This window comes from Monodon monoceros, unplaced genomic scaffold (assembly GCF_005190385.1).
Source record: "Monodon monoceros isolate NGI ecotype Baffin Bay Population unplaced genomic scaffold, NGI_Narwhal_1 Super_Scaffold_15, whole genome shotgun sequence".
Lineage (NCBI taxonomy): Eukaryota > Metazoa > Chordata > Mammalia > Artiodactyla > Monodontidae > Monodon > Monodon monoceros.
In genome coordinates, this window is record NW_021703771.1 from 55,421,365 (window position 1) to 55,448,674 (window position 27,310).

The following is a 27,310-nucleotide window of genomic DNA, read 5'->3' on the forward strand; positions in this document are numbered from 1 at the left end:
CTCACAGATGGAGAGTATCTGCCTTGGTCAAAAGGTCATGATTTCATGGCACCATTCTGGAAGGAGAGTTTATCATCTATGATAGATTTCTTACTTAAACTTTTCAAAACATTCTGAACCTCAGCTTCAATCATCACAAGTTGGTGTATGTTGGAATAGCAGCAGAGGGTAGTATTTATGAGGCAAGAGAGAGCGTTATCATCACACTCGGAGGGGGCAGATAGTGTTAATTGGAGGGGTGTGGTCAAAAAAAGCCACGTTCCCAAAGACTCCTGGTAGCCTGGGTGAAAAGAATCTACTGGTTTTGTTAATTAGAAGATGACTCATGGCATACGTTAATGAAAGCTGTTTCATTCCTGTGATTGGACAGAACTCTGGTGGACAGAGGAAGTGAGGAAGTTCTTTTCCTTTCTCTCTTTTTTTTTTGGAAAGTATTTTGTCTAATGGAGTGATAGCTAGATGAGGTATTTTATAGGAGGGCTGCTTTTTTATTATAGAATAAAACAGTGTTATTGACCCACTCGGAAGAAGTTCGAGTAGGAGATAACTGCAAATAGCGTGAAGAGACAGAAACAATAGATAGAGCCTGATTCCAGCCAGCTGTGAATGACTGAGCAAAAAAAAAGAAAAAAATTGTACCCACATAAACCTCTTAATGCGTTAATTTTAAATGTTTGGGGGGGACATTTAAGTTTCCCCCTGAAGAAATGAAAAAGTGTTGGGTCTCACCCCCAAAGCCACTTCCACCAGCCAATAAGTACCTGCTGCGAGGGCATTTCTGTTGCTCTGAAATCTTGAAATAGATAAAGAAAGAAACGGTATCAAGTGTTCACCTGGAGAGATGACACGCAGTCGGCCTCAGAGCCCTGTCAGGCGGGGCATCTGGGCTCCGGACAGTCTCGCGAGGCGTCGCCAGGAGGACGCGAGGGCTCGTGGCTGCGGTCGATTGCCAGCTGGACGCAGGTGCTGCGCCGAGTCCCGCCTGGGAAGAAGGGCCGCGAGGCCGCCTATAATCTGTCCTGTAAGTTGTCTGGGGCTGGGACGCCTTCCTTCAGGGCTTTGTGCTTACGTGTCTCCGCGTGACCTGGCTGGGGTTGCCGATGTGGTGGAAGGGGTCCGCGGGCAGGGTCGGCGGCGGTCAGACACGCACAGGGCCTGGCGGCCGGTGTGGAACTCAGATGGAAAGTGAAGCCAAAGGCCTCGCGGTTGGGACTTCATGACAAATATGGGGGTGCCGGCCACCGGAGCCTCCTCTAAGACATGGCCCCGCTACCTGTTCAGGACCTGGTAGAGGCCACCCGGCCCTCGGTGCAGACACAGACCTCCACAAGGAGATGGGCGCTTGGGGCAGGGTTGGTGGCTGGCGTGGCGTAGAGGTAGCGCCCTGGCGTGGAGACGCTCAGGATGGATCCGCGCAGCGTCACGTCACGTCGAGGCGCAGGGCCCCGCCTGTGCTACAGGTGCAGCGCTCCTGCTCGGTGGCTCCGGGAGGCCGGCCGCCAGGTGGCACTGTTCTCCTTGAGGCTCTGCGCACCCTTGCTGATGTCGCGGAAAATGATAGGGCTGGTGCTGGCCGGCCCAAAGGACGGCATTCTTTCGGCCTGGGACAGGTTCCATTCATATTTCTTGGCCAGATAGAGGCCCGTTACTTGAGGTCCTGGCTGGCCGACACCTGGCCCTTGACGGTGTCCTCAACCAAGGAGTCGAGGGAGAGCCCTGCCTTCATGTACAGCCTGTTGTGCTTGTGGGGACTCCTTGCTGATGGTCTCCCTAGTACTAGATGACTGGTGGGATTTTTATTTTTTCACTTTATTGAAGTACAGTTGATTTACAATGTTGTGTTAATTTCTGCTGTACAGCAAAGTGATTCAGTTATACATGTATATTCCTTTTCATATTCTTTTCCATTATGATTTATCACAGGATATTGAATATAGTTCCCTGTGTTACACAGTAGGACCTTGTTGTTTATCCATTCTCTATATAATAGTTTGTAACTACTAATCTCGAACACCTAACCCTTCCCTCCCTCACCCCCTTAGAAACCACAAGTCTATCCTCTATATCTGTGAGTCTGTTTCTGTTTCATAGGTAAGTTCATTTGTGTCATGTTTTAGATTCCACGTGTAAGTGATGTCATATGGTGTTTGTCTTTCTCTTTTTGACTTACTTCACTTAGTATGATAACCTCTAGGTCCATCCATGTTGCTACAAGTGGCATTATTTTATTCTTTCTATGCCTGAGTAATATTCCATTGTGTATATATGATACATCTTCTTTATCCGTTCATCTGTCGATGGACATTTAAGTTGCTTCCAAGTCTTGGCTATTGTAAATAGTGCTACTATGAACATAGGGGTGCATGTATCTTTTTGAATTATAGTTTTGTCTGGATATGTGCCCAGGAGTGAGATTGCTGGACCATATGGCAACTCTATTTTTAGTTTTGTGAGGACCCTCCATACTGTTTTTCCTAGCAGCTGCACCAATTTGCAATCCGGGTGGGATTTTTTTGATAGTAACGCAGGTGTGGTTCTCCTCTGGGTCTTTCAGGCAGATCTCCAAGTGCAGCTCACTGGCCACTCTCCATGATGTGCTCCCCCCTACTCCACCATGATGCATTTCACCATGATTGAGCAAAATCGTAATCACACAAAATGTAAATTTTAAGACTTGCTAGTCTTGAGATAGATGTCCCATATCCTAGAGCTCAAAAAGTTTAAAATAAATTTCATTAATTGACCCTACCCATTCTCAAATATATTTCTATTGCTGCCTTCCTCCTCCTAGTTATCCAGTCTCCCAAATGAGAAGCCTGGAAGTCATTTTATACTTCTCTTTTCATCCCTGCCTATTCCTCTTATCTTTCCTGCCGCCTCCCATCCATCAGACACAAAGTCCTATTGATTCTTTCCTTAAATATGTCATGAGTCTATCTTTTTTCTTAATCAGGTTTCTCTTCTTGTGATCTCCACTGAACTGGAAGCACCTTTTTGTTGATGAGGGTTTTTCTGTATGTTCTTTCTCATTTCAACTCCTAAAAGCATATAAAATATAATATGCAATAAGTTTTGTGGAGATGAACTAAATAATCTGGTCTCTGGTTTTCTAGTTTTATGTCTTGCTACCCTTGCATCCTACACTCCACCCACACTGTACAGCCTACTCTTCCACCAATACTCCAGATGATTCCATGTTTCTTTGCTTTTACAAGCTGTTACCTCTGCCTCAACTGTTCTTAGCAATGCATTGTTTACCTGGAAAGTGGATATGTCTCTGAAAAATTAGTAGCAGAATTAACATCCCTGTGAAATTTCCCTTTATTTCCCTACTTCTACGCAGACCTTTCTGGAGAATAACAAATACATTTGTTTTTCTTTCTGGCACACAAGGAAACATTGCAGAGCCTCACTTGTTTGACATGGCCATAGAATATGAGTGGAAACAATCTGTTTAGTGGAGCTCTTAGTCTCCAATCTAAATTCTTCCCAAATGACATCCTCCACTTTCAGATGGCTGGTTTAAGAACCCCTCAAGGATATCTCAGGGGCTGTGTATTGAGGCTGGTAGAACTGTCGGAAAAAGAGAGACCAGGTGCCTGAGTCATTGCTTGGAGGAGAACTGCCCAACTAGTAACTCCTGCATGGGACCATTGTAGGAGTGAGAAATAAACAAACTTCCATGGTGTTAAATCATTGAAATTTTGGAATTTATCCATTATAGCCGCTAATTTAATCTTAACTAATATAGCTCTCACTGCATCTTTTAGCCCCCTTATAACTTAAAATGTAGTAATTGATGGATATGTCTATTGTTCCACTAGACTGTGCCCGTCCTGCAGACTTAGTCTCTATCAATATTCCCAGTATCGGGTACAAATTAGGTGTTACAAACATATACCGTAAATTTTATGGGAGAGCCACAGTTTACTGTATTGGCTTTCTCTCAAAGAAGAAATGAGGAGGATGGCTCACAAAAAACAGTCCTCATAACTATAACCAACTACATTTTTTTCTTGCACATGAAATTCTCTTATTGGAAAACATCAGATGTAAGCCATCATATTTTTACCCAGTTACCACAGCTAGTTCCTTCTATTTGGGATAACAAGTGATATTGGACATATTTTCAAATTCAAATGTAGTTTTGAAATGTGTAATTTATTACTTGTATTTTCATGAGTAGCAAGTGTAATGGTAGTTTGTGCAAATTAATGCTCACAGTAGGAGTGTTTTAATACCATTGAATAATAACAGTATGCAGTTTGAAAGGTAATTCTATTATGGCAAGCTTCCTGGGAAAAGCAAATGGCCTGATTGTTATAAAATTTTGCATCATTGTTAGAAATTACAAGTTTATTGAATAATAAATACAGTAGTCACTTGGCCTCTAAAAGTGAAGTTTTGAATTGCTTAAAAGAGATAGTTTCACATAATTCTTTTCATTACCTGTCTCTTCTTTTTTCCAAATTACCAAACCCTGTATTGGGAGTAAGAAAGAGTTGTGATGGGAGCGAAAGGGTAATTGTTGTTCAAGTCAAAATAATAGCTCTTTTAGTTCTTTCTAAGTTTTTTCATCATTCCAGGGCAAATAATATATTTTCAAGCCATTTTAATTATAATGAGTGATTGTTAAAATCACAAAGAACAGAAAATGGCTTTGTTATGCAGGATTATTCTAGAGAATAATTAGTACAAATAGATCTAGGAAGTACTGGTTACAAAAATCCAATACAGACTAAAGATTGTACTCTGTCTACCACCCAAGCCCCTTCATGAATATTAAGGAAATGTAAAAACTCAACATGAAATTTTAAACAGTGATTCCAATGGAGTAAAAACGACTTTGTTGCATAGTCATGACATAGCTTGCCGTTTCCTTGGAGGAAGGACTACTGGCTGTCCTATTTCTGAAGAGGAGAGAGTGGAAGGTACACAGCAGAGTCCAGAAGAAATTCCATCCTGGAGAACGAGAGACTCCCTCTTGTGAGAACACTGGAATCACAGCTAACTGATGAGCAATCATCGATTGGAAGACACTGGAACTCACCAAAAAAGATACCCCACATCCAAAGACAAAGGAGAAGCTGCAGTGAGACAGTAGGAGGGGTGCAATCACAAATCAAATCCCATAACCGCTGGGTGGGTGACTCACGAACTGGTGAACACTGATACCATAGAAGTCCACCAACTAGAGTGAAGGTTCTGAGCCCCACGTCAAGCTTCCCAACTTGGGGGATGGCAAGGGGAGGAGGAATTCCTAGAGAATCAGACTTTGAAGGCTAGCAGGACTTGATTGCATGACTTCGACAGGACTGGGGGAAAGAGAGGCTCCACTCTTGGAGGGCACACACAAAGTAGTGTGTGCATCAGGACCCAGGGGAAGGAGCAGTAACCCCACTGGAGACTGAACCAGACCTACCTGCTAGTGTTGGAGGGTCTCCTGCAGAGGCTGGGGGTGGATGTGGCTCACCACAGGGACAAGGACATTGGCAGCAGAAGTTCTTGGAGGTCATCCTTGGAATGAGCCCTCCCAGAGTCCGCCATTAGCCCCATCAAAGAGCTGGGTAGGCTCCAGTGGGGTCGCCTCAGGCCAAACAACCAACAGGGAGGGAACCCAGCCCCAGCCATCAATAGACAAGCAGATTAAAGTTTTACTGAGCTCTACCTACCAGAGCAACACCCCGCTCTACCCACCACCAGTCCCTCCCATCAGGAAACTTGCACAAGCCTCTTAGACAGTCTCATCCACCAGAGGGCAGACAGCAGAAGCAAGAACTACAATTCTGCAGCCTGTGGAACGAAAACCACATTCATAGAAAGATAGACAAAATGAAAAGGCAGAGGACTATGTACCAGATGAAGGAACAAGATAAAACCCCAGAAAAAGAACTAAATGAAGTGGAGATAGGCAACCTTCCAGAAAAAGAATTCAGAATAATGATAGTGAAGATTATACAGGACCTCAGAAATAGAATGGAGGCAAAAGATTGAGAAGATTCAAGAAATGTTTAACAAAGACCTAGAAGAATTAAAAAACAAACACCTAGAAGAATTAAAGAACAAACAAACAGAGATGAACAATGCAATAACTGAAATGAAAAATACACTAGAAAGAATCAATAGCAGAATAACTGAGGCAGAAGAACAGATAAGTGACCTGTAAGACAGAATGGTGGAATTCACTGCCATGGAGCAGAATAAAGAAAAAAGAATGAAAAGAAATGAAGACAGCCTAAGAGACCTCTGGGACAACATTAAACGCAACAACATTTGCATTATAAGGGTCCCAGAAGGAGAAGAGAGAGAGAAAGGACCCAAGAAAATGTTTGAAGAGATTATATTTGAAAACTTCCCTAACATGGGAAAGGAAATAGCCACCGAAGTCCAGGAAGCTCAGAGAGTCCCAGGCAGGATAAACCCAAGAAGAAACATGCTGAGACACATAGTAATCAATTTGACAAAAATTAAAGACAAAGAAAAATTATTAAAAGCAACAAGAGAAAAATGACAAAAAACATACAAGGGAACTCCCATAAAGTTAACAGCTGATTTCTCAGCAGAAAGTCTACAAGCCAGAAGGGAGGGGCATGATATATTTAAAGTTATGAAAGGGAAAAACCTACAACCAAGATTACTCTACCCAGCAAGGATCTCATTCAGATTCAATGGAGGTATCAAAAGCTTTACAGACAAGCAAAAGCTAAGAGAATTCAGCACTACCAAACCAGCTCAACAAGTGCTAAAGAATTTCTCTAAGTGGGAAACAACAAAAGAAGAAAAGGACCTACAAAAACAAACCCATAACAATTAAGAAAATGGTAATAGGAATATACATATCAATAATTACCTTAAACATGAATGGATTAAATGCTCCAACCAAAAGCCACAGGCTCCCTGAATGGATACAAAAAGAAGACCAATATACATGCTGTCTACAGGAGACCCACTTCAGACCTAGGGACACATAACAGACTGAAAGTGAGGGGACGGAAAAAGATATTCCATGCAAATGGAAATCAAAAGAAAGCTGGAGTAGCAATTCTCATATCAGACAAAATAGACTTTAAAATAAAGAATGTTACAAGAGACAAGGAAGGACACTACATAATGATCAAGGGATCAATCCAAGAAAAAATATATAACAATTATAAATATATATGCACCCACATAGGAGCACCTCAATACATAAGGCAACTGCTAACAGCTATGAAAGAGGAAATCGACATTAACACAATAATAGTGGGGGATTTTAACACCTCACTTACACCAATGGAAAGATCATCCAGACAGAAAATTAATAAGGAAACACAAGCTTTAACTGACACAATAGACCAGATTTAATTGATATTTATAGGACATTCCATCCAAAAACAGCAGATTACACTTTCTTCCCAAGTGCACACAGAACATTCTCCAGGATAGATCACATCTTGGATCACAAATCAAGCCTCAGTAAATTTAAGATAATTGAAATCATATCAAGCATCTTTTCTGACCACAGTGCTATGAGATTAGAAATCAATTACAGGGCAAAACATGTAAAAAACACAAACACATGGAGGCTAAACAGTACGTTACTAAAGAACCAAGAGATCACTGAAGAAATCAAAGAGGAAATCAAAAAATACCTAGAGACAAATGACAATGAAAAGATGATGATCCAAAGCTTATGTGATGCAGCAAAAGCAGTTCTAAGAGTGAAGTTTATAGCAGTACAATCCTGCTTCAAGAAAAAAGAAAAATCTTGGGACTTCCTTGGTGGCACAGTGGTTAAGAATCCGCCTGCCAATGCAGGAGACATGGGTTCGAGCCCAGGTCTGGGAAGATCCCACATGCCATGGAGCAACAAAACCTGTGTGCCACAACTACTGAGCCTGTGCTCTAGAGCCCATGAGCCACAAATACTGAGCCCACGTGCCACAACTACTGAAGCCTGCGTGCCTAGAGCCCATGCTCCACAGCAAGAGAAGCCACCACAATGTGAAGCCCACACACCACAACGAAGAGTAGGCCCACTCGCTGCAACTAAAGAAAGCCCATGTGCAGCAACAAAGACCCAACATAGCCAAAAATAAATAAGTTAAAAAAAAAAAGAGAAAAATCTCAAATAAACAATCTAACCTTACACCTAAAGGAACTAGAGAAAGAAGGACAAACAAAACCCAAAGTTAGTAGAAGGAAAGAAACCATAAAGATCAGAGCAGAAGTAAATGAAATAGAAACAAAACAGTAGCAAAGATCAATAAAACTGAAACCTGGTTCTTTGAGAACATTAACAAAATTGATAAACGTTTAGCCAGACTCATCATAAAAAATAGGGAGAGGACTCAAAAACAATAAAATTAGAAATGAAAAAAGAGAAGTTACAACGGAAACTGCAGAAATACAAAGCATCATGAGAGACTACTACAAACAATTCTATGCTAATAAAATGGACAACCTGGAAGAAATGGACAAATTCTTAGAAAGGTATAAACTTCCAAGACTGAACCCAGAAGAAATAGAAAATATGAATAGACCGATCACAAGTAATGAAATTGAAACTGTGATTAAAAACTCTTCCAACAAACAAAAGCCCAGGACCAGACGGCTTCACAGGTGAATTCTATCCAACATTTAGAGAAGAGATAACACCCATCCTTCTCAACCTCTTCCCAAAAACTGCAGAGGAAGGAACACTGCCAAACTCATTCTATGAGGCCACCATCACCCTGATATCAAAACTGGACAGAGATATACAAAAAAAGAAAATTACAGACCAATATGACTGATGAATATAGATGCAAAAATCCTCAACAAAATACTAGCAAACAGAATCCAACAACACACTGAAAGGATCATACACCATGATCAAGTGGGATTTATCCCAGGGATTCAAGGATTCTTCAGTATATGCAAATCAATCAATGTGATACAGCTTATTAACAAACTGAAGAATAAAAACCATGTGATCATCTCAATAGATGCAGAAAAAGTGTTTGGCAAAATTCAACACCCATTTATGATAAAAACTCTGCAGAAAGTGGGCATAAAAGGTAACTACCTCAACATAGTAAAGGCCATGTATGACAAACCCACAGCAAACATCATTCTCAATGGTGAAAAACTGAAAGCATTTCCTCTAAGATCAGGAACAAGACAAGGATGTCCACTCTTGCCACTCTTATTCAACATAGTTTTGGAAGTCCTAGCCACGGCAATCAGAGAAGAAAAAGCAGTGAAAAGAGTACAACTGGAAAAGAAGAAGTAAAACTGTCACTGTTTGGGGATGACATGATACTATACATAGAGAATCCTAAAGATGCCACCAGCAAACTGCTAGGGCTAATAAATGAATTTGGTATAGTTGCAGGGTACAAAATGATTACACAGAAATCTCTTGCATTCCTATACACTAACAATGAAGATCAGGAAGAGAAATTCAGGAAACAATCCCATTCACCACTGCAACAAAAAGAATAAAATACCTAGAAGTAAACCTACTTAAGGAGGTAAAAGACCTGTACTCAGAAAACTATAAGACACTGATGAAAGAAATCAAAGATGACACAAACAGATGGAGAGATATACCATGTTCTAGGATTGGAAGGATCAATATTATGAAAATGACTATACTACACAAAGCAATCTACAGATTCAATGCAATCCCTATCAAATTACCAGTGGCATTTTTTACAGAACTAGAACAAAAAATCTTAAAATTTGTATGGAGACACAAAGACCCCGAATAGCCAAAGCAGTTTTGAGGGAAAAAAATGGAGCTGGAGGAATCAGACTCCCTGACTTCAGATTATACTACAAATCTACAGTAATCAAGACAATGTGGTAGTGGCACAAAAACAGAAATATAGATCAGTGGAACAGGATAGAAAGCCCAGAGATATACCCACATATCTATGGTCAACTAATCTATGACAAAGGAGGCAAGGCTATATAATGGAGAAAAGACAGTCTCTTCAATAAGTGGTGCTGGAAAAACTGGACAGCTACATGTAAAAGAGCGAAATGAGAACACTCCCTAACACCATACACAAAAATAAACTCAAAATGGATTAAAGACCTAAATGTAAGACCGGACACTATAAAACCCTCAGAGGAAAACACAATAAGAACACTCTTTGACATAAATCACAGCAAGATCCTTTTTGACCCACCTCCTAGAGTAATGGGAATAAAAAATAAATAAACAAATGGGACCTAATGAAACTTAAAAGCTTTTGCACAGCAAAGGAAACATAAACAAGACGAGAAGACAACCTTCAGAATGGCAGAAAATATTTGCAAATGAATCAACTGATAAAGGATTAATCTCCGAAATATATAAACAGCTCATGCAGGTCAGTATTAATAAAACAAACAACCCAATCAAAAAATGGGCAGAAGACCTAAATAGACATCTCTCCAAAGAAGACGTACAGATGGCCAGGAGGCACATGAAAAGCTGCTCAACATCACTAATTATAAGAGAAATGCAAATCAAAACTACAATGAGGTATCACCTCACACCAGTTAGAATGGACATTGTCAGAAAATCTATAAACAACAAATGCTGGAGAGGGTGTGGAGAAAAGGAAACCCTTTTGCACTGTTGGTGGCAATATAAATCAATGCAGCCACTATGGAGAACAGTATGGAGGTTCCTTAAAAAAACAAAAAGAGAATTACCATATGACCCAGCAATCCCACTACTGGGCATATACCCAGAGAAAACCATAATTCAAAAAGACACATGCACCCCAACGTTCATTGCAGCACTATTTACAATAGCCAGGTCATGGAAGCGGCCTAAATGCCCATCGACAGATGAATGGATAAAGAAGATGTGGAACATATATACAACGCAATATTACTCAGCCATGAAAAGGAACAAAATTGGGTCATTTGTAGAGATGTGGATGGACCTAGAGACTGTCTTACAGAGTGAAGTACGTCAGAAAGAGAAAAACAAATACCGTATATTAATGCATATATGTGGAATCTAGAAAAATGTTACAGATGAACCAGTTTGCAAGGCAGAAATAGAGATACAGATGTAGAGAACAAATGTGTGGACACCAAGGGGGGAATGTAAGGCTGGTGGTGGTGGGATGAATTGGGAGATTTGGATTGACATATATTCACTAATATGTATAGAATAGATAAATAATAAGAACCTGCTGTACAAAAAATACTAATACACTGACACATGAATATTACTGTTACATAGAACCTTATTTTATATTTTGTCTTCAGAATAAAATATTATTATTTTTAATTGACAATTGCTTAAAATTTATGATAAATCAAATATTTTATTCTGAAGTTTGTTTTTGTTATAAATTTATTTTTATTTATTTATTTATTTTTGGCTGCATTGGGTCTTCATTGCTGCCACGGGCTTTCTTTAGTTGCGGTAAGTGGGGGCTACTCTTTGTTGCAGTCCACCGGCTTCTCGTTGTAGTGGCTTCTCTTGTTGCAGAGCACGGGCTCTAGGTGTACAGGCTTCAGCAGCTGTGGCACATGGGCTCAGTAGTTGTGGCTCACGGGCTCTAGAGCACAGGCTCAGTAATTGTGGCGCACGGGCTTTGTTGCTTCGCGGCATGTGGGATCTTCCCCGACCAGGGCTTGACCCCGTGTCCCCTGCATTGGCAGGGGGATTCTTAACCTCTGCGCCATGAGGAAAGCCTCTGTTTTGTTTGTCTATTTTAAAATGTTGATGGTAAAAATGAACGTTTAGACGATTTGGTTAACCTACATACGGTATTTAAAGAAAGAAAAAAAAGGCATAGTTCTGTTTATAGAGTCAATGCTAATTAAATGAAATCGTAGCTATTTCCCAAGGTATATATAATAAGATCTTGATTCATCAGTAATTGAGTTTATATTACTATATATACTTCAGGTGGATGCAACTATATTTCTTTAAAAATATCGTAGAATCTTTGTTTTTTGCATTTTGTTCATATATTTCTTCATTAAATAACACAGGAACAAGCAGATAGAGTTTAAAAGATTAACACTGAATCTTTGCTGTTGGGAAAAAAATGTTTCCTTAAATTAATGTGCAAAGATTAAAAACAATATCAAAAACCTGAGATTCTAGGAAGATGGTAACCTACATTTGGTGTTCTTCCTTTCCACTACGTACCTACGCCATCCAAACTGTCTTTCCTGAGTCAAATGGTTGCTAGGACTCATAGAACGACTAGGTGGAAAGAAAGCGTTCATTTTTCCCACTCTGGTGGGGCAAATGCCCAGGACCACTAAAGGAGCCTTGTGCTGTTAATCACCAGAATCTGTAGAGAGCTTGGCCCTTAGAGGTTCATGGAAACCCAGTGGAAGATCACCATGTTTGTGGGCATGGTTTTCATTGGTTTCCAAAGGAGAAATAACATTTTGTTTTTAATAAAGGAGAAGAGAATTGCACCCTTCTCAGATGTTTTCCATGTACCTAAGTCTGGGAGAGAATGACAGCTGCTTTAGCAAGAATTTCTACACTGCTGGCGGGTCACCAAAGAGGCCTCCGATATATGTGTAACTTTCATCACTTTGGTACTATACAACCAGACTTGAGTGCCACTGAGCAGGAAAAATGAAACAAAACCAAAAACATCTAAACGAGCCCAGCAACTAGAGAGGAAGATGGGTTAGAACAAATAAAACACATGCCAAACAGAATTGAACTTCTGGATGAGGTAGATAATAATTTGAACTGCAGTCTAGAGCTCTCAAGGAGATTCAAGTACTTCTCAAGAAGTCTTTTTAAGCTAAAATAAACAAAAATAAAATCCACTCCTTCCCCTCAAAAGAGATAAAATATGATTTTCTAACTGAAGAATTTACCAGAAGAACTGAAGGATTGACAATCTTCGGTAAGGTGACAGAGACTGCTATATGTTCCACAAAACCTGACCCTTCTTTGTCCTGGGCGTGTGGGTAGATTACATTCCCCAGCCCCTTTTGCACTAACGAATGCCCATGCCATAGAGCTCTTGCTAATGGAATGTGAGTAGAAGTGATGTGCACCAGCTCCAGAACTGACAAACTTCTAATGGTGAGCCTCCACTCTCTCCCTGTTTATTGGCTGGATGGAGATGTCTGAGGTAACCTGGGAAACCCTATGTTGAAGACAACAAGTTTCTGTCAAACAAGCTTGATTGAGCAGAGCAGACCCCCCCATCCCAACTTTTACCACTTACACTTTATGCGATCAAGAAATCCACTGCAATTGTGTTAAGCAACTGAGTTTATCTGTTATGCCTAAAGTATACGTTAATGAATACGGTGACCTGAAAATTAGTGGCTTGAAAGATCAAAGGAAATAAATATCTCAGTGTGTACATTTTAAAAAAAGATTTATGGAAATCATAGGACATTTGGAAGGTAACTAATATGTGAAGAAATGGAGTTCCAGAACGAGAAAAAAAACCAGATAGATGATTAAACCAACAGTAGAAAACTTCCTAGAGATGAAGAGAGAACCAAGAGAACTTAATGATGTTCAAGTAAAATTGATGAGAAAATACATGCACCTAAGGATTTCATGGTAAAATGTTTTTTAAAAGATCCTTATAAGCCTTTATCCAAAAAAGGAAAAAAAATTCTTACAAAGGAAAGAGAATCTGTCAATGGACTTCTCATCTATAAAAGGTAATATAGAAGAGAGTGGAATAACATCTTGAAGGGAGAAAGACTTCAAGCCAAGAATCGTAATGCACTCATGAAAGATACCCATATTTCAGAGTGTAGGAAAGATATTTATGATTATGCAAACCATGGAGTATATTCTGCATTAGAAGAAAATAATTGAGATAACAATGTATTCAAATCACAAGTAAAATAGAAGAGAGACACTGAAATAGAGGAGAGGAGAGGAGGATATGAAACCATATAGCTAAGTCTATGTGGATAATAATATCCTACTGATTTGGACTGTTAAGGTAGTGTTAATTATGGAATCTTGAAACTGAAAGGATATATGAGAACTGACTATTACTCACACCAAAAGTACATTATTTGAGCAAAACCTCAGAGTTTATAATGGATAAGAGAGAAAATAAAAGCATTTAAATAGTTTTTCTGGGGGCATATAGAAGAGGGAAAAACTGTCCCTCATTTTTATTAGGTTCCGATCTTTTTATTAATGTGTCACTGACAAAGTCTTTGATCGTTGTACTCCCAGCCCCATTATTCCCATAAGCCTTTTAATTGCATGGTTTTGCAAAAGACAGTCATTTTTAGGAATTAATATGTTGAGTTAAAGAACTGACTGCATTTTACATTTTCTTTCCTTCTTTTCTCTTTTCCTTATTTCCTTATTTTCCTTTTCTGTTCATTTATTTATTCCTTCAGTTCAGGCATTCAGTTTAGTCATTCTTTTCATTATCTTCAATTAATTTAATAATTATTAAGCACCTATTTTGTATTTGTCACTGAAATAGGGGCAGAGGTTCTCCACTCAGTCACTACTTGATGGCTAAAATGCAAATTTGTTTTCACTAATTTCTCTTTGTGCCTAGAAGTCATCTTTTATTCTGATTCCAGCTCTGTTGGAAAGAGAAACAAGTTTCCTCTTCTCTCTTCTTTTGTTTTCCTTTCTCTTGCTTAGTTTTAGCAAAGTGAGAAGGATAGAAGCTGGGAAAGAAAGAAACTGGGAAACTTTATTGAGTACCTTCCCTCTTTTAGGTAAGAGTTAGCATTTCACAGTTGGAATCTCGCAAATCTGTCAAGGAGGTATTAATTCTATTCCTACAGATGAAGGTACCAAGACTCAAAAAGTTTAAGTAATTTGTTAAAGGTCAAAAAGCCACTTAGTTGCAAAGCTAGGATATACACGGAAAAGTTCTGCCCAAAAAACTTTTGATTACAGTTTCAATAAAGTCAGAGGAGAGTAAAATTATGTCCCTGTGGAAGTTATGTGCATAGGCATGTATTTGGGGAGTGTCTGGGAAGGTAGTTGTCTTTAAGTTTCTTCTTATATCTTACAAATTTATATGAATTTTTATTTCATTCCTTCCATGTTAGTTAGAATATAAAAAACTGTGGGTTAACAGTTTTTAGGAAAAAATAATCTTATTTTTCTGCTTTAATGGGTGCAATTGCACCAAGTTTATGAATTTCAGATAAGTATGATAAAGACAACTGACTCTACATGTAAGTTTCAGTGTCCAGGAAATGTCTACTCTGTCTTGTAATCACTAAATTTCAGGAGTTCATAGTAACATAAATCTAGGGATACAACAGACTTTTTCACTGTGCTTCTGAAACTCTTACAAGTCTTGCTGAGAAGAGACTCAAATGCTATCTAAGTTGAAAAGGTCTCTGCATCCAACTGGCCAGTCTTACTTACTCACTGATGCTGATCTTTATTTTCTCCTAATGGTGTAATTCTCATCTCATGAATCAAGAATCTCAAGCGACTCATAGTCCTTATTATTAACTCTTTCTTCATCCAATTAAAACTTTATTTTCTGTGTAGTGATCATACATGTATTTCAACCACTCAGTCCGTAGCACTTTGCACCCTTATAATTATTTATTTAACCCTGGTAATTATCTGTTTAATTTGTGTATTTCCTACTGGTGTAAGCTCCATGAAGGTAGGAACCTGGCTATCTTTTAAACTAATATATCCCCCACGTCTAACATTTTGACTGGTATATATTAGGCATTTAATATTTGTAGGACTTTCCCAAATAAGTTACTTCTAAAATATACTTTTTATGTGCCAAGCTTCACTGATTTTTGAAGAAAGCCTGAAGTAATTTTTACTTTCATTTATCTACTCTCTCTTTTTAGTTGCAAAATATCCTGAAAAGCTCTCAGATTTGTTTGGAATGTTACTATAAGAATGATGATTTCTTGTTGTTATTGCTTGGGAACTTAAAAAATAAAATAAAATTCTACCCAATATGTGGAATTATTTATATCTTTATTATAAAATGTTTAAAATATAAATGAGCATCAAAGTTTATCAACATCTTTAGTATTAATAGCTTTTATATACCATAAATTTATCACTTTGGATTGGAAAAAAATCCTTTGGTTGTTTCTTTTATCAAGATCATTTCAAAGATATATCAGGGGCATCTGAGAGACAGTTGACTCTATGATGTCTGATTGCTATGCATTTCTGTTGTTTTGTATGTTTTTGCTGGTTTCAGACTGATTTTCAAGTTATTGGCTTTTGTATCCCTTTCAATATTGCTAGTTAAAACTAATTCAAAAATTATCTCGCTTCTTTAAAGTAAATAGAAAAGATAATAAATTCCCTTACCTACCTGTAATTAGAATTCTCATGTTATTGGGGAGCTCATAATATCAGGAACTGGAGCAGTGGCAAACTTGCCCTGTGCATATATAGTAACCAGGTATATGCAACCACTGTATTTCTTTTATGACATTATTTCATATGTATTTTTTATATGTCACATGTCAAATTATATAGTTTTATCACATACACATGTATATACCATTTTTTAGTGACACATAACAATTTTATATTATAGTATCCTCACATTGATAGAGAAGATATTTGTTCCTTAAAAAAATAAAAATAAAAAAGAAAGCAACTGAGAATTTTGAGATTCAGTCTTGCCCAAGGTCACGTAAGTCCATCCAGAGTTGGAACCAGTCACATCTCTTCTTTAGCACTGTCCACTCTGATTTCAAAGTAGAGGCTCTTTTTCACTTTTCCTATTTTACTTTTAGAGTTCTGGCAGAATGGAAAAAGTATAAAGAAAATGGTTCATTGCATCCTCTGGTATACACTTTATCTAGTGAGAATTTATGATAGGTAGTACTTGCGAACAGTGCCTGCACGGCAATTCTTGCAGCATCTCTACTGCTGTATATCATCCCATTTTCTTATTTGCTACACTGTAAATCAGCTTTGCAAATAGCCACTCATGCAGGGAAGTACTTACACTGGATAGTATAGTACTTTCCAATTTTGAATGTGGTTTATTAAGCTATATCTGCTAAATATACTGCATTTTTATCATTGTCATCTCGAAACCGCAATTAATATTAACTGACATGTGATCAAGGTAACAGTCTCAAAACTCTTTGGAAAACAAATGATGCTATTGTAGTACCACTGTGCTAGACAGGATGGATATGGGTAGTTTAATAATTTTAGGATATTTAAATAGCGATTCCATGGAGTTGAGGTAGAAAACCTTCACCAGGAGTTGGCAAATATAAGTAAATAAAAGTGAAGCAGTATGGTAAGACGCAGAAAAAAAATAACCTTGTCAGAAAGAACAGATACGAAACACAAACTGGGAGTCCTTTCAAGAGAAGTTTTGAGCTGATCCAAGCGAGAATAAAGTATGAATGCCCAGGGCAAGACTCTGCAAAAAGCAGTGACTGTGTATGTATTTATTGTTTTCAAAGCTAAACCTAGCTTGTGCCCATGGCTTTGACAGCTTCAGGTGGGTGAGAAGCCACAGGAGTCAGGAGGGAGCAGTGGACTAGCCAGCAGCACCCTAGTTCTGGCTAACGAGCTGGCCTAGCCTGTTGCCGGGGTTGAGAAGCTTCAGTCAGCAGCCTAGATCAAGGTCCTGGGGAGGGACTAAGCAGGTGGTTTGATCTGAAACACTTGGACTGGCACAAAGTCAAGTAGGTCATACAGGTTGGGCAGAGGCAGGCATGGCAGGAACTCCAAGAACTTGTGGCTCTGAGAGGGGACACCTGACCTTTTTGGCTAAGGGCTGCTTTGTTGTTCTTTGCCTTTTCTACTCTCCCATGAGGTGGAATGCTCAAGTCTGAAATCTTGAAAAAATTGGGAAAATCCCTGTTACCTGAAAGTAACATCATATCTTTGGTCTCCCAGGAAAATTCATTGTGTCCTGAATTAGGACATGTTATTGATCTTTGTCCTCAGTGGCAAAATCATTCCCTGGTGCTAGGAAAGGAGGAGTTTGTGCTAGTGAAAGGGGGAATCTTAAAGCCAAGGATGCATCTGTACTTAAGCAGTAAAACTCTAATCTGAGAGATTTGTAAACTGTAGCTCTCCTTACTTTGCCCTTGACTTTGTCAGCTCCCTTATTTAAAAAAAATGATGTGAGGCAGACTGATAAGATAGGTTCCCCAGAGTATATCCACCCCCTCTTCAACCAGACTGTGGTTGACAGTTCATGTAACACTAACTCTGAATATGTGGAACTGACAGTTGTCAAATTAATATTTTTTACAGAATTTGCTCCATATGCAAAACCAGTCAGGCTCAAGTTTTTAAACAGTGGACATTGGTTTACAGTTTCTGATGCTTTAAATATCATCCTGGTATGACTGAATCTTACCTTGGTAGTGTGAGTGCTGGGCCATTTTTAGTGCACAGTAATTGTCTCCCACAAGATAACTTTATTATTATCCTTCAAGGTAACCATGAGATTTTTGAAACTATTCTTCTTTTTCCCTCCTGTCTAACTCTAATGGAAAAGAGTCTTAGCTAAATTTTCTTATTCACCATAACTTCTGGACAACTCCATCAAAGCTTCAACATTTAGAATAGGCCCAAAAGCTCCTATAAGTCCATTCACTGACCAAAAGATCTCTTTTTTACATTTACAAAATGGACAATAAGCTTATGATAATTATTACTCCAAGAAATTACACAAGCTGAAAATATATATGGAATTTAAAGGCATACACTTAAAATATTTTAAAAACATTTAGGTACATCTGAGGAATACCCCTGTCACTTGAAAATATTTCTCAAACATCTTCATGTTTCACGTATGGAGTCATGAAGATGTTTGAAAAATAAGGTTTTGATCAATGGACAGCTACTAGACAATTTCTGAGTGAGGGAGTAAGACTAAGAGGAGTTAAAGGAGATCCTTTTCTCACTTCCTCATAAGATATCTTCATTATCCTATATATTTTTACCTTATGACACTTGGTAAGAATTATATTTATTTAAGTGAATAATGCCTGTTTCCTCAGATAAACTATAAAATCCATAAAGGCAGGAACCTTGCTCATTTTTTCTCATCTTGAATCCTCCATGTACTGTGTATGATACACAGAGCCTCTACAAGGCGAGAACTTAATACATTTTTTGTGAAAGAATAAATGAATGAGTGGAAGAATGAATGAACCTAGTAGATAATTAGGGGGTTAGACAATGAAGGAAGTAGGTCCAGGGATACCACAGAAAGTCAGCAGAGTTGACCTTGAATAAAACACTAAAGGTTCTGTGCTCTGTGCCCTGATTTATAGCCTGTTGGGTACCAGTGGCCTGAATGCCCAAGTGTTGGCCATGGCCAGGGAGCATTGTGAGACCTGGAGGTGACTCTTTTCCCTGATTGTGTTGGTAGCAGCAAAGCTGTTATCTTACCCTGGATTCTGATTACACACTGTGTATACAGTAATTGTGTAACAGGCCAGGTGAGCTGTAAACAAAAGCTGTTTTCATTTCTTCAGCTCCCTGTGCAATTCTTTAGCATGAGATGATAAACAACTTTGGCAGGCAGTCAAATGTTTTAAGCATATTTTCAGGGTGGTCATGAATACATCATTATTTGTATGCTCAAATTTCATGGTAACTCTTAATTGTATGTTCAATAGGAACAAATCTAAGCTGACCTAACTAGTTGGTTGTATAATAATTAACACACATAATAAAGACGTTAAAGGACCATTTTAGCTAATAATAGCAAGTTTATTTTCCTTAAATGGGCTATTTTTTTCCCAGAACGATTTGCAATATAATTTATTCAGGCTAGTTTGCATTCACCAAATTTCTTTACATTCTGTCTACTGGAAGTAATTTGTCTTCTTTTGTTAATAAGCTTATAAATTTGAGTTTTAAAGCCAATTAAAGAGAAAATCACCAAACGAACTAAGCCTAATTTAACTAACTGACTGGCTTTTACTTTTACAGAATTAAAAAAATGTGGAATTTTATGTCTTATTTTGTCTTTAGTGACTTTCATTGAGTACTTCAGACTTCAGTTTCCCTGTTACATAATCTGTAGACTGGAGTTAGTCATTTGATGATTATTCTCTGAATATTATGGAGGTATTACATTTTAAGCTAAAGAATTTCACGTATGAAATATTCAAAACAAATCTGTATTAAGGTGTTTGTTTACTACCTCTTATTTACTAAAACATTAAAAAAGTCTCAGTGGTTTCAGAAAACATCTAATAAATAGTAGGTTAGATACTGGGGATATAGGGATGAAAAACGTGATCTTTGTTCTCAAGAAGCTCACTGTCTAGTAGGGAATATAGATAAGGAAAGCAAGCATTTCATTCCAGTGTGATGAGTAATATAATAGAGGAATTCACACAATATTTAAAGATGAGAGCAGAGAGTTAGAGACATTTTTTTTGTACTAGAAATAATTTATTTTGTTGTCAAAGAAGATTTTCTAAAGGCAGTTATACTTGATGGGTTTCTTGAAGGAAAAGAAGATACCAGCCAGAAGGAAAAGTGTGTGTGTGTGTGTCTGTGTGCACGCCTGTAGGCTGGGTATTTCAAACAGAGAAAATAGCATTTGCAAAGATATTAAGGCATCAAATAGCTCTTTATCACTTGTAGCTCTATATAGTATTTATGTTTAGTAATCATTGATGAGAAGCTGAGGGGAGATAAATAGGAGCCAGATCATTGAGAACCTTATAAAGCATGCTAAACAAATGGTTCTTTGTTCTAAGGATAATGTGGACCCACTGAAGAATCTTATTCAGTATATTTTTTTTCCTTTCTTTCCTTTTAAAATACATGCTCTTTTTCAATATACATAGAAATACTATGGCCTCCTTTAAAAGATTTTAAAGTTCAAAATAAAAATTATTACTCTCCAATAAGATTTTCCAAATTACTTTATTAATAATATGATTTGTTTAATTAAAGAAGACTCTCTTCTTTCACCCTACTCCTTCCCTAACATTTAGATGGGATTATGTGATTTTCTTCTAGTCACTCAGTTAAGAATAACAGCTTTAGGATCAGTATGAAATGTGGATAGAGAAGTTTCAGAATAAACTTGAGAGATTTGTTAGGAGGCTATTGGGTATTCCAAGTAAGAAGTGAAGAGTGCCTGAGCCAAAGCAGCAGTGGTAGGAGCTGAGAGAATGAGGTTGGTTTAAGAGATACTAAGGAGGTTAGATCAATAGGACAGTATGAAAAATAGGGGATGGAAATTATAGAATGGTTAAAGTTGATTGCTCAGTTTCTGGCTTGGCCTAATAGTTAATGATCCACATCAGAGAGTTTTGAAGGAGTGGGTATGAAAAAGAGGTAGGAAAAATGGTGAGTTCAGTTGTGGATCTATTGCTTTAGAAATGAGTGATGTATGAGAGAGATCTGAGAGACAAATATAGATTTGAAACTCATTGCTGAACAGATGAAATCACAGGATTGGCTAAGATGTTTCAGGACAAAGGGTTAATAGGAATCAGAAAAGTACAAATGAAGAAACTTTGGGAAAAACCAGTATTTACAGGGAAAAGGAGGAAGATGAAACTTAAGGAAAGCTGAGGAAGAGTACCATAGAAGTAAGAATAAATTCAAGACATAGCAGAATCTTGGAAGATGATGGAGGAAATAATTTCAAGGTAGAAGAAGCAGTCACCATGTCAAAAGTGACTGAGAGGTCAAGTAAGATGGGGACCTACGAGTGTTCACTCAATTTAAAAGTTAAAAAGTCAGGGGTGGGTATTGCCTCATTTGTGAAAATTCAGGTGATATTTTAAGGATTTTTGTTAAGCAAAAGGATTTACCTTGGAAGGATGAAGCCAAATCAAATCAATCAAAACCCACTCTGATACCATGAAAGTATTTCCTTTACTTCTTTTTCTAAATGTTACAAGACCCTTTGCTCATTTGGTTTAAAAAAAAAAAAAGAGGGGAGGAGTTACATTTGCTCTTTCAACACCCTTATTAATTCAGGGAATTGTTGATTTTCGTAAATTCATATAATCAAAATGACAAAATTGGCCTCTCAGATTCTATTTCTTTCTTTTCATGATATTATTTGTATTTCTTTTATTAATTTAAATAGTAATTCTGAATGTCGTTTTCTAGACTAGCATTAATGGTTCTAAATTCATAATGTAGCTATTGTAATGTGAAATTTTTTCCAGCTTTATTGATATATAATTGATATATAATGTGTAAGTTTAAGGTATACAGCATGATAATTTGATATATATATATATTGTGAAATGATTACCACAATAATGTTAGTTACCACATCCATCACCTCACATAGTTACCCTTTTTTTTTATTTTGGTGGTGAGAACTTTTTTTTTTTTTTTTTTTGCAGTACGCGGGCCTCTCACCGCCGTGGCCTCTCCCGCCGTGGAGCAACTGGCTCCGGACGCACAGGCTCAGCGTCCACGGCTCACGGGCTCCGCAGCACGCGGGATCCTCCCGGACTGGGGCACGAACCCGCGTCGCCTGCATCGGCAGGCGGACTCTCAACCACTGTGCCACCAGGGAAGCCCGGTGAGAACTTTTAATATACTCTCTGAGTAACTTTCAAGTATACAATATGGTATTATTAACTATAGTCACCATGCTGTATGTTAGATCCCCAGAACTTATTCACTTATAACTGGAAGTTTTTACCCTTTGACCACTTTCACCTTCACCTTCATTTCCCCCACCCTCCTCAACCCTGGCAGCCACCAATCTATTCTCTGTTTCTATGCGTTTCTTTTTTTCTCACTTACATGAACCCACATGTAAGTGAGATCATACAATATTTGTCTTTCTCTGACTTATTTCACTTAGCATAATGCCCTTAAGTTCCATCTATGTTGTTGCAAATGTCAGGATTTCATTCTATATTTGACTGAATAATATCCATTGTATATAAAGTTGACCCTTGAACAAGCTAGAGGTTAAGGACACTTACTCTCCAGGCAGTACTCTCTGTCCCTGGTGCTACATCTTTGAGTTCAACCAATTGTGGATCATTTAGTACTGTAGTATGTATTTATTGAAAAAAATCCGCATATAAGTGGACCTGCACAGTTGAAACCTATATTGTTTAAGGGTCAACTGTAAATACCACATTTTCTTTATCCATTCATCCATCCATAGACACTTACTTAGGTTGTTTCCATGTCTTGGCTATTGTAAGTAATGCTGCAATGAACTCGGAAGTGGAATTTCTGGATCATATGGTAGTTCTATTTTTAATTTTTTGAGGCACCTCTATACTGTTTTCCATAGCAGCTACACCAATTTACATTCCCACCAACAGCGTACAAGGGTTTCCTTTTCTCCACATTGTCACCAGTATTTATCTCTTGTCTTTTTGATAATAGCCATTCTAAGAGGTCATTATATATATAGTATAAAACTTAACATCAGTATTGGAAGAAATTAAGACAGTATTTAATTTTGTTTTTTCTTAACTCCATAGAACCTCTCAGGAAGAGGGGCTTCCCCAGGTTAATAAGTAAACTAAAAGCATCAAGGAAAATGTATGCCCAGAGCTGGATTGCTTTCCAACTGATTCAGGTTTTCCAGTTTAACCCTTAAAAAATATGAAAAACATTGTACATGAAGTTTGAACTTGGTGACAGTGAAGACAGGAGAGAGGAGAGAAATACTTAATTCCATTACTTAACAGTATTGTTGTAAACCACAGGTCAACTTCTATTTCAAAGTAGAGTGATCACAAAAGCTCAAAATAGCCTTGGGCACTACAGGAGAGCTGAGAAAGTACTGAACTGGATGCCAAACATGAAATATTATGAGAGAGAACTGGTGAAAAATGGCAGCAGGAATAACATTTTGGGCCTAAGAAAGGCTGGGATATTTCCAAGAGGCTACCCACTTCCTGAAACAAGATTATGTGAACTATGTTTCCTAGATATGCAGGACCTGCAATGTAGGTGGTTAAGAATTTTGGACATTTACCATCGCAACAAAAAGAATAAAATACCTAGGAATAAACCTACCTAAGGAGACAAAAGACCTGTATGCAGAAAACTATAAGATATTGATGAAAGAAAGCAAAGACGATACAAACAGATGGAGAGATATACCATGTTCTTGGATTGGAAGAATCAACATTGTGAAAATGACTCTACTACCCAAAGCAATCTACGGATTCAATGCAATCCGTGTCGAACAACAAATGGCATTTTTCACAGAATTAGAACAAAAAATTTCACAATTTGTATGGAAACACAAAAAACCCTAAATAGCCAAAGCAATCTTGAGAAAGAAAAATGGAGCTGGAGGAATCAGGCCCCCTGACTCCAGACTATACCACAAAACTACAGTAATCAAGACAGTATGGTACTGGCACAAAAACAGAAAGATAGATCAATGGAACAGGGTAGAAAACCCAGAGATAAACCCATGCACATATGGTCACCTTATCTTTGACAAAGGAGGTAAGAATATACAATGGAGAAAAGACAGCCTCTTCAATAAGTGGTGCTGGGAGAACTGGATAGCTACATGTAAAAGAATGAAATTAGAACACTCCCTAACACCATACACAAAAATAAGCTCAAAATGGATTAAAGACCTAAATGTAAGGCCAAACACTCTAAAACTCTTAGAGGAAAACATAGGCGGAACTCTCTATGACCTAAATCACAGCAAGATCCTTTTTGACCCACCTCCTAGAGAAATGGAAATAAAAACAAAAATAAACAAATGGGACCTAATGAAACTTAAAAGCTTTTGCACAGCAAAGGAAACCATAAGCAAAATGAAAAGACAACCCTCAGAATGGGAGAAAATATTTGCAAATGAAGCAACTGACAAAGGATTAATGTCCAAAATATACAAGCAGCTCATGCAGCTCAATATCAAAAAAACAACCCAATCCAAAAATGGACGGAAGACCTAAATAGACATTTCTCCAAAGAACATATACAGATTGCCAACAAATACATGAGAGGATGCTCAACATTAGAGAAATGCAAATCAAAACCACAGTGAAGTATCATCTCACACTGGTCAGTCAGAATGGCCATCATCAAAAAATCTATAAACAATAAATGCTGGAGAGAGTGTGGAGAAAAGGGAACCCTCTTGCACTGTTGGTGGGAATGTAAATTGATACAGCCACCATGGAGAACAGTATGGAGGTTCCCTAAAAAACTAAAAATGGATCTACCATATGACCCAGCAATCTCACTTCTGGGCATATACCCTGAGAAAACCGTAATTCAAAAAGAGACATGTACCACAATGTTCATTGCAGCACTATTTACAGTAGTCAGCATGTGGAGAATGGACTTGAGGACACGGGGAGGGGGAAGGGTAAGCTGGGACGAAGTGAGAGAATAACATTGACATATATACACTACCAAATGTAAAATATATAGCTAGTGGGAAGCAGCTGCATAGCACAGGGAGATCAGCTCGGTGCTTTGGGACCACCTAGAGGGGTGGGATAAGGAGGGTAGGAGGGAGGCTCAAGAGGGAGGGGATATGCGGATATATGTATACATATAGCTGAGTCACTTTGTTATACAGCAGAAACTAACACAACCTTGTAAAGCGGTTATACTCCAATAAAGATGTAAAAAAAAACAAGAATTTCAGAGAAGTTAAATTGATTAATTATTTCATTCCAGGCCAATGCAAACATTTTTCAATAAATAGAACTGCTTTACAATTAAAAAGGAAAGTTCCAGAAAGTATAACACCTCCTAAGTCAGGGTCTCCTTAGTGAATATGTAGATGTGTTCTTACTTCCATGATCTGTTGTTCACACAAGGGGCAAAGACAAGAATGATGAAGAGATTTCTATCAATGAATTTAGCAGAGCTGGTTGGAGCCCTTGGCCTTCAGAACATCCATAGAGTTCTGATGTCCTCTAATCCAGTTTGTGAGGGTCAGAAGAGCTTCTGTCTCTACAGAGACAGAGAGGCACTTTCTAGAAATCCCCCTTGGAGTTATACCTGGAAGCGGCAGTTTCCTTTATAATTCTTATTGGTTTAAAAATGTTTCTGTTGGAAGTGAATTAGAATTTTTACCTAAATATTTCAATAATTTAGCACCGTACATACAACTTAACACGCCTTTGAAAATCACTGCATGTATCCATATAAGCACATGGATCACATATACCTGAACACACACAAGGTTTTCAGGGCATGACTCAAGAAAATATGAGATTACACTCTGTGAATGCAAATTTCAAGTCCTGATATTTATGTCTGTCTTGCTTGATGTGAGTAGGTAATTTTTTAAGAAATGTACAAATGTGCTTTAGAAAAGAGACATACTTCTCTAGAAAGGTTATCAACCAAATGATAACCAAAGGTTATCAGTTAGGAACAGGTCATTGTTCAGATTTCTATGATCTTGTGAATGAATTGTCATAGGAATGGCTAATTATTCCATAAAATTTATCACCAGTTTTAAATTTGTGGGAGTTGCTGGGACAAATTAAACAGTGCTAGAAAGAGTATCAAAATCTCCCTTCAGAATGAATAAAATTGCCACTGAAGATGTTGAGGCAATACCTTAGCTCCTCCTTGTCAAAACTTGGCTACAGAGAGTGACATCTTCCTGACTTCCAATGCCTGCCACTCTCGTTCAAAAATATTCAGTGACTGCATATTTGCTAGCAAATTACTCTTCCCTCAGCTCTACTTGACAAAAATCTGAATCATTTTCAGTTTCTTTCTCAAATGTCACTTCTTTGTGAAGCCTTTTCCGAATCTTTTAAACTGAATATAATCTCTCCTTCCTCTGACTGCACAAAATACTTCACTCTTCATATAGTTACACTTATTTGCTTAATCTGTTCATTTGCCACACTATTTTGTGAGCTCCTTAAAGGCACAGAGTTTCTTTTTCAGCTTTGTATTCTCTATCTCCTTAGCCCAGTATCAGATAGATAGATAGATAGATAGATAGATAGATAGATAGATAGCTGATGTTTAAATATTTTATTTTAAATTAAAATTATAGAGAGGAAAAGCAAGTAGACACAAAAGGACTTAGAAAGAGAGAAGACGCTCTGGTCAAAACGATCTTCATCAGCAGCACCCTAATGACCTACAGTTGGAAGCATTATGCCACTCCATGTGGGACTAGCTCTTTTTTGGTGACCACATGCTTTTTACTCTTGTTATAATAGTTTGTTTATTATATTTTAATCTTGGCTCACTGGCCTTCTACTGCTGGGTTCTAGAATGATCATGTCCCCGTCTGGCCAGAGCAGGAAATGTTTAGGAGTTACTTAGGGAAGCCTAAGTTGTTATAATTTCAAGGTCACCTTATTGCTGCACTTGTAATCAGCTGTTTAGTTCATCTTTGATCTTTGGTGTTTGTATACTTCCAACTCCACTTTGGACACCGCTTTAGGACCTTCAGCTCCATCG